The 16,771-nt window shown below is 38.7% G+C and overlaps 1 protein-coding gene across 36 annotated transcripts in view; it reads right to left on the reverse strand.

Moving 5' to 3' along the window:
- ADGRL2 (adhesion G protein-coupled receptor L2) overlaps positions 1 to 16,505 on the reverse strand; it is a 269,658-nt gene extending 253,153 nt beyond the window's left edge. For 13 of the 36 annotated variants that reach the window (XM_045584430.1, XM_036447603.2, XM_036447616.2 and 10 more), the window contains exon 1: positions 16,293 to 16,503. The gene's annotated coding sequence lies outside the window, so the exon portion shown is untranslated. Of the gene's footprint in view, positions 1 to 16,292 lie in introns of all 36 variants that reach the window. The other 23 variants (XM_036447598.2, XM_045584407.1, XM_045584405.1 and 20 more) reach the window with 4 other exon arrangements.
- Positions 16,506 to 16,771: the final 266 nt, after the last annotated feature.

Consider the following 16,771-nt stretch of genomic DNA (forward strand, 5'->3'; position numbering starts at 1 on the left):
GCATAATGCTCTCCATTTCCATCCATGCTGTTGCAAATGGTTAGAATTCCTTTTTTACAGCAGCATAGTATTCCATTGTGTAAATATACCACAATTTTCTAATCCACTCATCTGCTGATGGGAATTTAAGCTCTTTCCAAATCTTGGCTATTGTAAATTGTGCTTCTATGAAATTGGGGTGCATATATCCTTTCAAATTGGTGTTTCTGTTTTCTTGGTATTTATTCCTAGAAGTCGTATTATTGTGTCATATGGCAGTTCCAATTTTTTGAGGAAACTCCATATGTTTTCCACAGTGGCTGCACTAGTCTGCATTCCCACCAGCCATGCAGGAGGGTTCTAAATACATTTTTTAAAGAGTGAAGGTCATTCATATTAAATACAATAGCATAAATGCCTTTCTCATCACTTGCATCTTTCTTCTCTCTGCTCTTGTCCCTTTTCACATGAAATTATATTATACATTTTAATACCTTGAGCATTCCTGATGCATATTTTTGGATGTCTTGGCAATGGTTACCATAACAAAGAGAAGAAACAAAATGTCCCTAACATTAGCATTGACACGCTTAATGGTGTCTGTGGGAACAAGATGCCTTGTCTTCCTTGATCTGTTTGGCTTTAGAACCTCAGCTATTAATTGTACCACCAGATTCTGCTAATGTGGACAGTGGACGTAAGAACTCTGCTTCCTTTGACTTCTGTTCCTTATTATGTTCTGGGCTCACGAGGAGACAATGAAAAGGAACACAGGGGGATGAGAGAGAATTTCCCCGGCACTTGGCAAGTTGCCATGTATGCAGATGTATATTTGTCTCCATCACCTCCTTCTGAAGGTAAGCTTGTGGGAGTACCATGCATGGCATGTCAACTTTAAGTACAAACATTTACAAGATGCACACACGTACCAAGCAAAACCTCACCATGGTAGAATACACTATCTGAGTTGTTGTTCTTTCTCTTGTTTAGACCTAATGTCTGGATATCATGTTTATTCAAAGCTGGCACATATTGTATCACTCAAGAATGTATGTATGTCTCTTTAGAATGAAAAAAAGAAAAAAGAAAAACCCATCTGTTTGTGAACAAATCTGTACTTTGGAGTGGCCTGCTTGCTTGAAAGTTTATAGTACTTATTGTATAAAAAAGAAAAGGAAAAAAAAAAGATTTTACTAAGTTAGCTTCCTTTAGAAAATAAATCTGGATATGATCAGGAGCAGCCAAACTAAGAAGCAGTAAAATCCAAAAATAATATCACAAACAGCTTAAGTCACTTAACTTTATATAAATCTAATGAGAAGGAAAGAAAATGAGAGAGAGAAGATTAAACAAAAGACTGAACAAAGCAGGTTAAAAACTGGGAGGAGAGTACTCTTGCATCAAAGAAAAAGAAACAAAAGTAATTATAAGCTATTCTTCTTTTACTGGAAAGACATTATTAAGACTTACACCTATGATACATTGGCAACTATAAAAGGAAAAAAACATGCTCACACTTGTACTTGGATCAAGGTGGAGTAGCTACCTGCCATAGTTATATAAAAGAGTCTCAAGTTATTGTTTCAGGATTATTTCTGAAGTAGGAAAATACTCAAGTATGCAACATACTTCTCAGAATTTCCCACTCCTCAATCAGTAAGTAATGATATTTTGGAACATAGCAAGTGCCACATTCATTAGCTTCTAATACTGAATTAGAGTTTTCCAAATCTCCTTTGTCCCCTTTAGAGTTTTGTGCCTGACTTCTGTTTCATCATGTATAAAAATGCATCAGAAATAATGTATATTTTTTATTTTACTGTTATTTCTTAAATTGCTAGGTAGAAACTATTTTTCAGCTACCAAGCATACACAAAGGTGTTTTCCCCCTTAAATTATAAAAATTTGCTTAAGGTGAAATGATTGGTAAATATTTTAAAACCAAGAAATATCTAAATGTATTTTTTTTAAGAAGTTTAATCCTGCAGAGCCCCTATCTGTACCTAAAAGCAAGTTAACCATTTATCCCTCATTGTCTGAGATAATATCAACTTATGTCTCTTGCTCTGGCACAGTTATTATTAGCCTCCTTCTACTCTTAAAGGTATCCAAGTTTAGACAAGAATTATATAGTTACGTCTACCTAATATCAAGGCACCATGGCATCAAAAAATCTGAGGTATTTGAGATAGGCGCACTGGGGTCTCTGCATATTTCCATCACTTACTTGTGTAAACATGAACAATTACTTATCTACTCTGAGACCGGTTTTGTCATCAGCAGCATATGGATAGTAATAGCTCGTAGGTTTGTTGGGATAACATGAATGCAGTGATATTATGTCTGAATACACACACAAATGGGCATCATAAGATTGCCTCATAGATAGTTATGCAGTTTACTTAAACAATGAATTTATGCAGTGTTCAGAGTGTATCATCGTAGATACAAAAGAAAAAAATATATGGTTTCTGTCACACTCATTTTCATAACCACCATTATCATTCACCCTTAGTGTTATCACTCAATATTAGATTTAATATTATCTGCTAATAAACATTAGTTGCTGTTCGCATATATTCAAGTTAATTGTTTCTTTCCTTCTAACCTCATCTTTTCTCATACTGATGTCACATCCATGGAAGATGTTTACAAATTTGCCTTGTACCCATAACAATCAGGAATTACAAGATCATTCCTAGCACTAATAGTTTGTTTTGAATACTAACTGAACAGCATTGGACCTGGTTACTGGGGGAATCACGTTGATATAAGAATGATTGTTTGATATAAGAATGATTGTCTCAGAGTGCATCCAAAGTCCCCTTCATTCAGGTGTATCTGAACTCTGACCTGAGCAATCTGGGGTTACCCCACATTGACCTCTCCTAGAGGACATTCCTTTGAAGTCTCCATCTGAGTCTTAAAAATTCAAGTGGTTTCCATTTTATTTCATTATACTAGAGGTCTGGTGCACAAAATTAGTGCACTGGGGGAAGGGGGTGGCTGTCCCTCAGCCCAGCCTGCACCCTTTTCAATCTGGGACCCCTCTGGGTTTAGACCCACTGGGATCAGGCTTAAACTGGCAGTCGGACATCCCTCTCACAATCAGGGACTGCTGGCTCCCACTCGTTCACTTGCCTGCCAGCCTGATCAACCCCTAATCACTCCACTGCCAACCTGATCAATGCCTAACTGCTCCCCTGCTGGCTCAATTGCCCCCAACTGCCCTCTCCTGCTGGCCTCCAGTCACTCCTAACTGCTCTTCCATGCCAGCTTGATTGCCCACAACTACCCTCCCCCACTGGCCATCTTGGGGTGGCCATCTTTGACCACACGGAGGTGGCCATCTTGTACAACAGTGTGAGGGTCAATTTGCATATTACATCTTTATTGTATAGGATATCTATTTTTGTTTTGAATTTGAAAATGCTTTAAGAATCTGCCACTCAGGCCGAAACCGGTTTGGCTCAATGGATAGAGCGTCAGCTTGGGGACTGACAGGATCTGGGTTTGATTCTGGTCAAGGGCATGTACCTTGGTTGTGGGCACATCCCCAGTAGGGGGTGTGCAAGAGGCAGCTGATCAATGACTGTCTCTCATCGATGTTTCTAGCTCTCTATCTCCTTCCCTTCCTCTCTGTACAAAATCAATAAAATATATTTAAAAAAAAAAAGAATCTGCCACTCAGCCTTGGCCAGTTTTGCTCAGTAGTTAGGGCATCTGCCTGTGGATCTGAGGGTTTCAGGTTTGATTTCAGGTCAAGGGCAGGTACCTGGGTTGCAGGTTTGATCCCCAGTCCCAGACAAGGAAAGTGCGGGAGGAGACCAATCAATGTGTCTCTCTCACAACAATGTTTCTTTCTCTCTTGCTCTTTTCTTCCTTCCCTCCTTTCCACTCTCTCTAAAAATCAATGGAAAAAAATATCCTCTGGTGAGGATTAACAACAACAACAAAAAGAAAAGAAAAAAAAAAAGCATCTGCTGCCCAGGTAAATTGGTGCTCCAGTGGGAGACGGGCAGTGTGGGCTCTGGGCTTGTCTTCCTCCTGCCTGCTCCCAGGATGAGAAAGAACAGAGACTTCCCAGTTAGAAGCCTCTGGCTCAGGCACAAGTTCCACAGTTTAGGTACTTTGTGACCTGTGGCTTGTGAATGCCTCTGAACCTCAGTGTTCTGGTCTTAAAAATGGGGATACCATAAATATCTATCAAATTGTTTCACATCAATATTACAACGCCTGTAAGGTCACTATATCACATATTTGGAATGCAATCTATGCTAGTAATTTTGTCCATTGTGTTCGTTAAAATGGTTAGTGATATCTAGTTATGTCATACTGATGAGGACTTGTCTGAGTTTGCTTCTGTTTGGACACAGAGCCCCAAAACACGTAAAATAGATGACCTCTGTATCACTACATAAAAATCTCTGTGCAATACAACACGGACTCTCATGCAACTATCCAGGTTCTCTCTTCCAGATTCCGATAGTAACTCAGCCTTGATTGGTAAGGCCTTATTGATGACCTTATTTGACCAGGCACACATCGTTTTTGGAATCCAATTGCCATATTGGAACTACAGGATTCAGATCTCTTTGGCCTTTAGAAAGAGCGTTAGTAAAATGAAAGCACAAATAGTATTCTGAGGCAAGGAATCAGTGAGCCAAAGACTTTATTCCTTAATTGGCTGACACTTAGGTATCTATCCTTCAGGTTCCCATTCAGACATAACTTCTTTTGGGAAATGTTCCTAAAAGACAGTGCTTTCCTTTATCACAGTACTTATTTAAAACGCACAGAAAATTCATGTTCATTTATCTACCTGATCTGTAGGCTTTGTACCTCAGGTCCCTGAGACCCTTTGGGGGATTTCCGAAGTCAAATCTATTTCAAAATAATACTAAGACGTTATTTGTCTTTTTCACTTTGTTGACATCTGCACTGTTGATGTAACTCATTCATATAGGACTGCTACACCACCTTGAGTGAAGGCACTGGCATCAACATGTATTGTAGTATTGCAGTCATTATATTCTTAATCACCTCACACATACAGTGAAACAGAAACAAAAACAATACAAAACAAAGAACGAACAGAAAATAACACCCCAATTTCAACTAAGAATGTCCTTTAAAAAAACAATAGAACATTAAGTATTCATTTTCTAAAATCCAAATCCCTGAATACATGCCTTTAATATTCTGTGTGACAAAATGGGATCTAATTAAAAAGCACTTCCCCTGTATTCTAAAGTAGGATTGTCTTGAAGAAAAGCACTTGTGAGATAAATGTTTGAGTTGCAAGCTGAAATAGCTGTTCTCTTCACAAGATACCATTTTTACTTTGAAAAGCCACTGACAGAAAAACTGTGGTGACTCAGACTTGGGTGTTTCACAGATATTTTTCAAAAGCGGAATAAAAGCAAGCAAGTCACTGCAAGAAAAACAACCACTGGTATTTATTGGCCAGTGCTAAAATTCAAACATCCAAACAAAATTACCATCCAGAGAATAATTTGTATTTGCAACTGTGAACCTGACAACTCCCCACTATGTAAAAACTTTTCTGATAAGCTTGGTGGTGATATTAACAATGACAATTGTTTAAAAATGTGCATAATTCAGTGAGGCAATGTTTTCCAAATGACCAAAGCATCATGTTACAAAATGGAATGCATGGGAGAAAGATATGTTCAAAATGAGAGATTAAGCCAATGTGTTTTAATGCAACAGTTTTTAAAAATTTCTTTGATATGGTTTGAGATACCTCTTTCTAACTAACCTTTAATAAACTATTATTTGTTGAAGTTTGATTTATTGTTAAAGAAGAATATCACAGCCCAGCTGGCATGGCTTGCTTGTTGAGTGTCGACCTATAAACCAGGAGGACATGGTTTGATTCCTAATCAGGGAATATGTCTGGGTTGCAGATTCGATCCCCAGTGTGGGGCATGCAAGGAACAGCAGATCAATGATTCTCCCTCTTTCTCTCTGAAATCAATAAAAATATATTCAAAAAGAGAAAAATATCACGTTTATCTAAAAAATGATATTAAAGTATTTTTCTTTTTTTTCAAATGTCTGTGCATGGCCTTTATTTCTATACTTCAAACAAAATATATTGCAATAGATTGATATAGGAGTAGATATGAAAATTCAGCTGCCCTCTCTTAATCCAGACTTTGCAGATATTTGTATAAAATGTCACTTTTCAGACTATTTTGTTTCCAACTATAGTTATTTTTTCATAAAAAATGTATTTTAAGCTAATATGCAATGGTTTTTTATTGCTATTTTAATTGAATTAATTAACAAACGTTTTTTAGTTTCAATTTTAATGTGATAAACATTGAGAGCTCTTACCCATATAAATGAAAGCTTTTGGGATCCTCAATAATTTTTAAGGGTGGAAATGGGTCCTGAAACCAGGAAGTTTAAGAACCATTGTATGCAGGGCAATAATGCATTCATCCTTCTATCCATGAGATGCTTCATAAATGTTTGTTTAATAGATGGGTGGGTCATGAATAACTGAATATTGTGCATAATATAAGTTATCTTAATATAAAAGTACTAGAAGCTGATGCATGAAGATTCATGCTAGAATGGGCTTTCCTTTCCCTGGCTGCCAGCACTGCCTTTCCACTCTGGCCCAGCCCCTTTCCACTCAGGCCTGGAGCCACCTCTTTCTGCGCAGGCCCCACCTTCCTACACTGCCAGAGGCCCTGAAAGACCAGGGATGGGACAGAACTCCTGCCACCCCAGTCACTCCGTGGCTGAGTATGCAAATTAACTGCCATTTTTGTTGGTTTGATTTGCATATCACTTCCGATTGGCTGGTGGCATAGCAGAGGTACAGTCAATTTATTAGATAAAATGTGAGGAATCAATTAAAATGCAATTTAATTTTTTATACCATTATTTCTTACCTCTTAATGCCTACTTTCAAGACTGAGTTAAGGAAAGGGAGAACTCTTTAGTCACAATTAATCATATAATTAAATAACTCCAGAAGCATCTATTGGGAAAACACAATTTGCCAGGCACTGGGTAAGGTCTTGATGTTGATGGGACAGGGAAATGGTTTTTTTTCTCTTAAAATTCATCATGTGACAGCCAAGTCAAATAATTTACTTGTTTAATTATCAGCTTATACATTTCCCAACAATTTGGGATAGGATAGTTTTAACCTTTTGAAACTTTTTACAAGTTTTGACTGGCTTTTAAAAAAAATTATTATTGTGTTTTAAGGCATATTTAATATCCATCTCTGTTCCAGTTTCCTATAACAAAAGTGTGGAGGGGAATTTTGATAGGCAGAAAACAGGGAGAGACAGAGTAAGTGGAGACAGAGAGAGTCTCAGATAAACTTATTATAGCTTCAAGTCCCATAGAAACAAGAATCAAGTCTGAATTTTTAAACAATTTTTAAATTCCAATGTTTTTGTTGTTGTGGTGTTTTTGGTGTTATATATATATATAATCCTATATTATAAAGAGGCAATATAATATACAAATTGACCATCACACCATCACAAGAAGCCAGGGCAGGGCCGGCTGCTCTGTGCACTTGCTGCCAGAGTCCCATCAGCCCTGCTGGAAGCCTTGGGTCCTACTGCACCCTCCACTGACTGAGGCTCAGGCAAGCAGGGCTGGCCAAGGTGCAGACAAGCCTTGAATGGTGGCTTCCCAGCCTCCCAGGGCTGGCCTGAAGCTCAGATAACTGGGACCGACAGGCTGAGGCTTGAGCTGTAGGCAGTGGCAGCGGCAGAGTGTGATGGGGGCATTGCCTTCTCCCAATTGCTGGGTTGCCTCTGGCACCTGAGGGCTCACAGATGGTGAGAGGGGGCAGGTGGGGCTGAGGGACCCCCCCTTCCAATGCATGAATTTCCATGCACCAGGCCTCTAGTAATTCAATAAAGCTAAAAGAGAAAAAGTTAACTCTTAAAAAATAGTATCTTCCTGCTATCTCTGAATGAGAAAAGATAGAAACCTTTTTTTAGACCCACTGAATAGAGGAGATAGCAAATCTCTTGCAGGAGAGGAGCACCTCTGAGTTCTGCTGATGAGGTTAATACACCAAACCCAAGCGCTAAAGCTCTCCAAGAAGTCAGATATGCTATCTTACCCATTGTGAGATGCTTTGCGTCCTCGTTTGAACAGTTCTGAAATTGGGTTATATTGTTCAATCAGTGATGTATCATAGTTTCATTGGCAGTTTAAAATTTTCTTTGTATAATATAAAATAATGGGGCATCTTATTATGGATAGCACCTTACAGTTCATGAAATATAGCAGCCCAGAAATAAACCTTGATTCTACAGTTACATGGTAACAACATATTCAGGATAATGGTTTCTACTGTGTTGACTTAAATTGACTATACGTCCTTTTTCAGTCGTTTTGGAAAATAATGGATTCATCTAATGAGAAATAAGCTTATTTACTTCAAGGCAAAGAAAGCAACACTATTAGATTTCTGGGAACTCCAGAGTTTGATATAGAGTGTGCATAAGTCTGAACGGGGGTGTTGGGGGAAATAGCAGATGTTCAATTAATGTATAAATAAGAAGTGGTCACAAGACAGAGATTTCTATTTAAGGAGTGCATCCTAATTTTTATGCTTTACAATATTAAATAGTTCCTTAGCTTTCAATTGATATATATATATATATATATATATATATATATATATATATATATATAGTTAAATGCAAATAACAGCATATATAATTTTTCTTTGTGTTACCCCTCTCTTCTGAAGCACTAAGGAAAAGAAATGTGTGCAAAAACATTTATGCCCACATCACTACCTAGACTTTGGTTAAACAATCAAAAGTATTTCTGCAGATGCACGTATGAAAATTAAGAGCATTCCCACTTCTTCAGTCAAGACAGTCCTGCAATTCTGGCTGTACACACTCATAATGGAAACAAAATTGCTTTAAATAATCAAAATACACAAAGGCACATTTTTCTGAGTGATTGGAAATAACCCTGACAAATGCTCACATTTGGTAAATTGTGAGCTAGCCAAGTTATGTTTGCATAAATATAATGAAAAACACTTTTTAAAAATTTAGTAAGCATATAAAGCAAAGCATTGTCTTAGTAATGAATTTCTTTGACAGATAAACCAACAACTATACAGGGCAAGTTTATGAGGGTGCCTCCCTGAAGGCTTAAGAGAATGTGTGTGTGTGAGAAAGAGAGGTCGTGTGTGTGTGTGTGTATATGTGTGTGTGTGTGTATCAATAAATAGACAAATACATATATAGAAAAAAATTCTGCAGAAGTGGAGATGTTCCTCCAACTAAAAATATATAAAAAGGCCAAGAGATATAAGGTAGATACTTATATTTTGAAAGGAAGAACACAAATTATGTGTAATTGCATGCTATGCTAATATGGCACACAAATAATTCATATTTTCCACATGTTAGCACAGAGATTGTCTATTAGGTAAACACATAGTTATATTGTTTTCCAACAAAACAGATGTCACATCTCAGCTGCACACATAAACAGGCATCTGTATATAGTTGGAGAGGATTTGTGGGTGGCTCATAAAACATGTATTTATGTTGTACTGGGCAAAAAATGATTTTCTACTCACAGGTGATATGGCACTATTGGTTACCAGATTGCTTCGAGTAGGCCTGAGCACTGAGCACTACAACATGTGGATGAATCAAAGCAAAAGCCAAGGAAAGATGTAATTCATTTAGAATTTTCTAGAATAGCCTGTTTCTTAAGCTAGGCTTCATATGTAGGGAGGCAGACTTAACTAAATTTGCTACATGGATAGCATAGCTATTCTGAGAATTCTGTAGATTTTAAAGTCACCAGAAGCCAAAGAACACACCTTTACACAAAAGGGATGTTATTCAGGCCTTTTCAAATAGGCCTACCATGTAAGAAGCAACATTTGCACACTCACACATCTATGAGGGTAAATTGTATTCAAAAAGAGAAAATAGGCCAGGGACAGTGGGTGTAGAGCAGATGAGTTTCTTAGGGGGAAATTCTTTTAATTCCCAAGCATGAACGGTAGGAAGAACCCGATTGCCTTTACAGCCTTAGTCATCTTTGACCATCATCAACTTTTCCCCATTAACTGCCACCCACCTTCACTTGACATCAGGAAGTAAGAGCTTGGGAGAAACCAGAATTACAACAGGCCTCTGGTTGGGTAAAATGGGATAGCAGACCAAATTAAACTGGTGCCACTTGCCTCATTCTTTTCCTTATTCCTTATCTTCTCTTCCTCTAGTTTTCGGGTAAACATTTAAGAACTTACTACCTTAAAATATGATTTCCCTTCCCATCATTTTAATGAAACCTCTCTCCTGGAGGTCAATAATGACTAATTAATTGTGACATCCGATGTTCTCATATTTCTTTCTTGTCTGTGTCTCTTCCTTGTCACTTGGCCAGGCCCTCCTTCAAAACTCTCTCCACCCTTCCTCTCTATGGCTATTTCCAGTTTTCCTTTTAACTCTGTGAATTTGTCTCCTTCCTCTTCACACTTTTCATACATGGAATCTAAATCTTTGTTCCTCAGCCCTCTTTCTCTCTCTTCCTTGACAATCTCATACTCTTTGTCTACAGATGACCTTCAAAATGCTGTCTCTGGCCTTGTCTCCCTCAGTTTCCATCTGGATACAAGTGCCAATCTATGGACCTCTGTTCTCTACAAGGAGAGGTTCTGGTACCTCCCATTACATCCAAATTGAACTCAGTATGTTCCATCTCATGTTTTCATCTCCTCTTCATGTTTCCTACTTATTTTCAAAATGCCATCCCCAAGGTTTGAAATAGTAGAGTCAAATATAACAGCTTTCCTGTCTTTTTCTATAATAACTTTTGAAAACCCGGTCAATACTTCCCATGAGATACCTTGGTCATTTTTAGCCTCTCTTTCATTCCTTATCTCCTATAGACTATTCAAGGAGTCTCCAAAATACTCTTTAGGTCTTCTGCATTCAAACTACTTTGTATAGTACTGCCAGAAAAACATCTTTGAAACACAGTTTGCTCATGTTTCTGAGCATTCCCAAATTTAAATGAATTTGTTTCGTCCATTTGCTCTTTCAATAATTTCCCTACAAAAGTATCTCTCTTCTTGGTGCCTCTATATTACCAAATGTTCCAGCCCAACAGATTTTTCTTCCCATTTCAAGGTGAGCTCAAGAAGTGCAGGGCCAGGTATATTTATCCCCTACATGCACTGCAGTGACTAACATAAAGAAGACCCTCTGGAATTCTTTGACTTTTGGGTTAGGTGGAATATCATTACTTTGTTTAAAAACCTTCAACATTCCCTATTTTTTAACATGCTACAGATTAAATAACATGCTACAAATTATCTTACCAGGTCAACAGGACCCTAGCATTTGGGATTTGGGAAGGTTGGGAAGTGAATAGCAAAAGACGGTGAAAGAGGCCAAACAAAAAGAAAATTGGGGGAAGCAGCAAGTGGCAGGCTGGAAGCCTTCTGAGACAATCTTTGTCTTGACCTTTTACCGATGTAGGGCTACCTCATTCTTGAGGTCCCAGACATTGACTTATCATAGCCACCAATCTCTCTAGGAATTTCAGAATGCTCAGTTCCCCTGCTATACAACACCCTATACCACACCCAGGGGATGTCCTGTGTCTATTGGCAGACACGCAGTGACTGATGAGCTATGTTCCTGTCTTCTGGCCAGAAAACAAATAACCAGCTGAACTTAAGAATAGACCTGCCCTAAAATGTTAATGATAACTCCAGACATTTTAAGCAAAGACTCAAACTTGGGGCCTTCTCTCTCTTTGCCAAGTGGTATGTGAACACCGTATTGAACACTGCTTTTCTGGAGATGCTGCCTTGATTTTGGTGCCTAACCCAGAGAGCATGAACCAACAGGAATCTGGGTCATGTAGGGGGAAAGAAAGTATTGTGATAAGGGAGACTTAGGGAGCCCCATACAGTTTTCTCTTCTGTTAAATAAATACTTTCACTGTTAACACAAGGCCACAGGTGAGCAGGAAAAGGGAGAGCCCTGGAAAAATGGTAGGTTTTCACCCAAAGATTAAGCTCTTTTGTGCATTAATTTACTTAACTTACTCTATCAGTAAGATACCCTCCCCATGGTTCCTCCCTCACTGTAGAATACAAGAGTGATAAACTGTAAACAATTACTTTAGCTGTACTGATATTGGAGAATGTTAAACTTACAAATTGTTAGGTGTTAGCCCAGTCCCATTACTCATTTACCATGGGGTGAGTTCATAGCTAAATGAAGCTTTTGCAATGACCAGTTTCCATTTAGCCATTGTTCTTCACCTATTTCATTGTACATTTTTTTTCCTTTACCTATTTTTTCCCCAGTAAGAAAGTAAGGTCATGGTATTTTTTTTTTTTCAATCTCTGTGTCATGTCTACCTTACTCTATGCCCTCCAGGAGGTGATCTCACCACTGTCTTCACAAGATCAAAGGCATCTTGTGCATACTCTCCCAACTTTCCTTATCTTCACCTCAGATTTTTCTCTGTCACCAACCCCCTCTCCTCTCCTTTCTTGGAGTAAGATTTAAAAAAAAAAATATCCTAGCTACCATAGCTACCTGGATTGTTCCCAATTCCTGCCCAATGAAGGACACATTTCCCATCACACACACACACCTCCTCAGTTGCTGCTGCTGCTTTACCAGCTCTTTTCTTGCCTACAAATATGATCAAATATCCACTTTTTAAAAAACCTCAATTCTTTCCCTTGGCTTTCTATTTCCAATTATTCTCACCTTCATTCTTCTCATATCTTGAAATATGTACTCTGTACTCAGGAATCTGCGAAATAGTTCCTGTTGACCTAATCATTGCTGAATCATTAGCTACTGCCAGCACATCTATGGTTCTCTCTCTGTAATAACCAGCAGAGCTGACTGTTCTGAATCTCCAGGTGTGTGTCTACACCAGGTTACAAACTTTCTTCATATCTGTGGCTAGAGCTTCTTCAGATTTTCTAACACTTTCTATTTGCAGAGTAAATTCCCCCCCCCCCCGCTCTACACATTTACTCTCTTTCCTTCCTACCCTGTAATTATTTCATGAAATTACTTACATTACTTACATGAAGATAGGCCCTTTCATATATCACCACAAGCCCACATTGGAAATCATTTACTATAGACAAAATCCTCTAAGATTCTTTGTTCTCCTTGGTAAAGATACCAATATACCCACATGCCACATATTTGTTTAATATTTTGGTCCCAGCCAGATGTAACTCTTAATGCATACATGTTTTAAAATTTTATTTTATTTTATTCTATTTTTATTTTATTTTATTTTATTTTATTTTATTTTATTTTATTTTATTTTATTTTATTTTATTTTTTTTATTTTCTGAGTGTGGGTGCCCAATCATAATAGAACTAAGAGGAAAAGTTGTTTGAGCTCAGGTACTTTCAATGCATTGTCAGCCCCTGAAAAAAATCCTGTTTCCAAATTACTGTGTTATCTATTATATCTTGGAGATACCCTTAGGTTTTTTCACTATTCTGGATGTTCTCCTTCCTTCTTGCATATTTTTATATGAAGGGTGAGAGAGTTATGACCACTCTAAAAGTGAAGTGGAAGCTTAGGTGGTGTGGGTGAATGTTCTTAGCTGTCACTTTTCCCTTTTGTACATATACATGTCCCATAGCTATTGGAAGTCTTTGGTAGACATTTGAACAGATGTTTTAGGAAGAAGGGATCACCATGCTCTCTAGTCAGTGTTCCTCAGAGCATCATAACCTGAATTGATGGAGAACACAGGTAGAGGCTGCCTAGTTTTGGTCAGACCAAGTGGTGTGAAGTGTGCTGTATTCATCTACATGATGTGCCCACTTTTCTCCTTGATAAATTACTCTTATAGTTAAAGGCTTTCAGATAAGGGTATGGACAGCCTTCCTCATCTATCTAGTCTTATAAAACTTTTGGGCTCGCTGGATGGACTGTCTCAGGCATCTTTCACAGTTTCCATTCAGCCCTGGGGCAGAGGCATCTTCCTCTACCTCACACAGGAATAGAGCTGAAGAAATGTCCGAGAGGGAATTACTCTCCCACAAAGGCCATGGAAACTGTGTTTGTGGAAGGTCATAGATTCAAGTTTCTGCAGTGTGGACTTCTACAAGGTGACAACAACTAACAGCCTTCATTTCCCAGGGAAACTGAGCTAGGTTCCTTCAACATCTCTGGAGAGAAAAGAAATGGCAAATGCCCGGACTGTGTCTCACTTGCTCACTATTGTGTATCTTTGGCTTCTCAGTGTCTGACAGAAATAGGGGCTCCATAAATATTTGTAGAATTGAATTGCATTAAAATGCATGGAATGTGTTGGCAGGATAATACCAGATTTTTTGAGACTTGGGCAAAGTCCTTATTTTCCTATACCACTTTCTAAAGTAAGTATCAGATATTCCTGGGGTGGTGGTGTAGGAAGATTTTTCCCTAGGGCATTGCCAAGGCTGGGAATTTTGTTGAAGCTGATCTCTGTTAAACGATTCAGAGGTTGAATTAGAAAATCTCACCTCAGTACATTTTAAGATTTAGGTGTCTTATCTAAGAATTAAACCTTTCCACACTCTGAACCTGGCTAATGCTGAACCTGGGATACTAGATTTGATGGGCCAGTAGGCAATTCTTTTGTGGCCACTGATTTATTTCTCATTGGATTTAATTATAAATTTATTATTACTGACAACAGTTTCGCCAATTATAAAAAAAAAAATGACCACTTGGTCAATCACATGCAATGTCAACTAGAAATATCCTATGAACTGGTATAAGTGTTACTGACATTAAATAGTTATAAAAAATCAACATCATAACAATGATTAGTGTGGCCTCAACAGTTTGTTTTTTTTTAAACTGAAACCATTTTATGTTCATCAAGGAAGCAAGGTATGCCACAGATGAAAATGACACATGTATTTTTGTGCTTATTATTTAAAGGAAGGAAAAACATCTGAAATCTGTTTGCTAACTAGAGTAAAATACAAATTAGCCCGCAGGCACCGTGTGTGCTGTACCCTGTCTGCTTGCCAGCCCTGCTTAGTCCCAACGTATTAATGAGCAAGTGCAAGTATTTGAACAATCAGCATTTCTGCATTTGCATGCAAACTCTCAAGCTGTGTAATTATACACAGAGCTGGCACTCAAATTAATTAAAGCTGATTTCTTTGTGACTGCAAACTGGTCATATCCTCGGCTTTGCCTTCCTATGAAGTCATCACTCTACATTCAACCTGACACTTCTGTCCCTGGCATTCTTAGTAATGCAAATGTTCGACAGTTGCTAACCTGGCAATATTTTAGATTGCAGCTGACAGCGGCTGGGTGTTTTTGTGCTTTTCCTCTCCTCCCTATCCCCGCACCAGCCCCCTTCTGGTGTAAAGGACAGCTTTGAACGTTTGCTTTGTAATTATCTCAAATAATAATGCAAACAAATTACATGTATTGTTTCAGATGGTTCCCTCCCCTCTTTTATGACTCCACCCACTTGATTAGTGCTTACAAACAATTCATCAAACTTAAAAAAAATTGTTTACTTGGTGGTAGCAAACAATTCGTTTGGGTGGTTTTAGCCTTAATTTTGAAAAAGGCTTTAGCAAATGCTGTTTTTATTTTCATAGATAGGGATCTCATAATTCAGGATCAGGGAGATTAGGACTGAAAGAAGCAGCAATGACGGCTAGATTTGATTAAGACTTTTTTGGAAACCTCATCAAACATTGGAGGAGCATGCAACAGAGACTCTTATTTGCCAAAAAGACCCATAAACATTAACTTCGAGGGCAGAAGGCTTTCTGCAGAAGCTGTTCCACAATAAAGCCATCTCCTCTTGGTTTCTCAGCTTCTCCGAAGGAGCTGTTTCCGTGACAGTTCCTTTGGAAAGACATCCTTAAAGCAATGAAGGTATCAATACGATTCTCTTTTCATAAATCTAAATCTCTGAATACAGGTGGCTACTAAAAACATCATCAGGTAGGGCCCAGGGAGATCCGCTGCTCTGACACATTCCTCTGAAATCAGTCCTTACCATCAACCACAGCTCACCACCTTCCTCCTTTCTCTGCGTCCCCGTCAGCCAGAAACTTGCATAGAAAGCGATTGCAGCGATGACTGTCTCTTTTTCAAGTGGACACCAAACAGTTCTATCGCTCAAGTTCAAGATCCTGAAATAGGCTGCCAAGGAGATTGCCTCAGTAACCTACATTTAAACGTGGTGAACCTCCGTATCATCTATCTCTAGCAATCAAACCAAGAGATATAATTGCCCTTACCTTATCAGTACAGGAGTACTTCTGGGTCCACACAGAACATCAGCAAGCAAGCTCCCTTCCAATTCCAGTTGGCATACAAGGGCGAATAGATAGAGTATTGAGCCTTTCCCTGAGAGGCTTCCGGGGAGATCACAGCCACCACAGTACCATGATCTGAAGCCTGCCCTGCTGTCTGTGTCATGAATTTCCTACGCAGCCAGGTGTCATATTGACATGAATTTTGTTGCCAAGTCCATTTTAAGAGGTGGGCGTGGCCGTGATCATGTAGCCAGTTCCACCTGTCTCTAAACCCTCATAACCTCCCAGGCTTTCAATATTTCGCTCAGGCACCCAGTGACTTCATGAGTTACCCACGCACTGGGGCCGACTCAGAGAGGTGTGGGAACAGTATCGAGCTAAAGCAGCCCCGTCATTGTCGCACACAATGCTCATGGTTACTGGCAAATACCTCACTGCTGACTCAGGATTGGGAGGCACTG

The sequence above is a fragment of the Pipistrellus kuhlii genome, unplaced genomic scaffold, assembly GCF_014108245.1.
Source record: "Pipistrellus kuhlii isolate mPipKuh1 unplaced genomic scaffold, mPipKuh1.p scaffold_m20_p_2, whole genome shotgun sequence".
NCBI lineage: Eukaryota > Metazoa > Chordata > Mammalia > Chiroptera > Vespertilionidae > Pipistrellus > Pipistrellus kuhlii.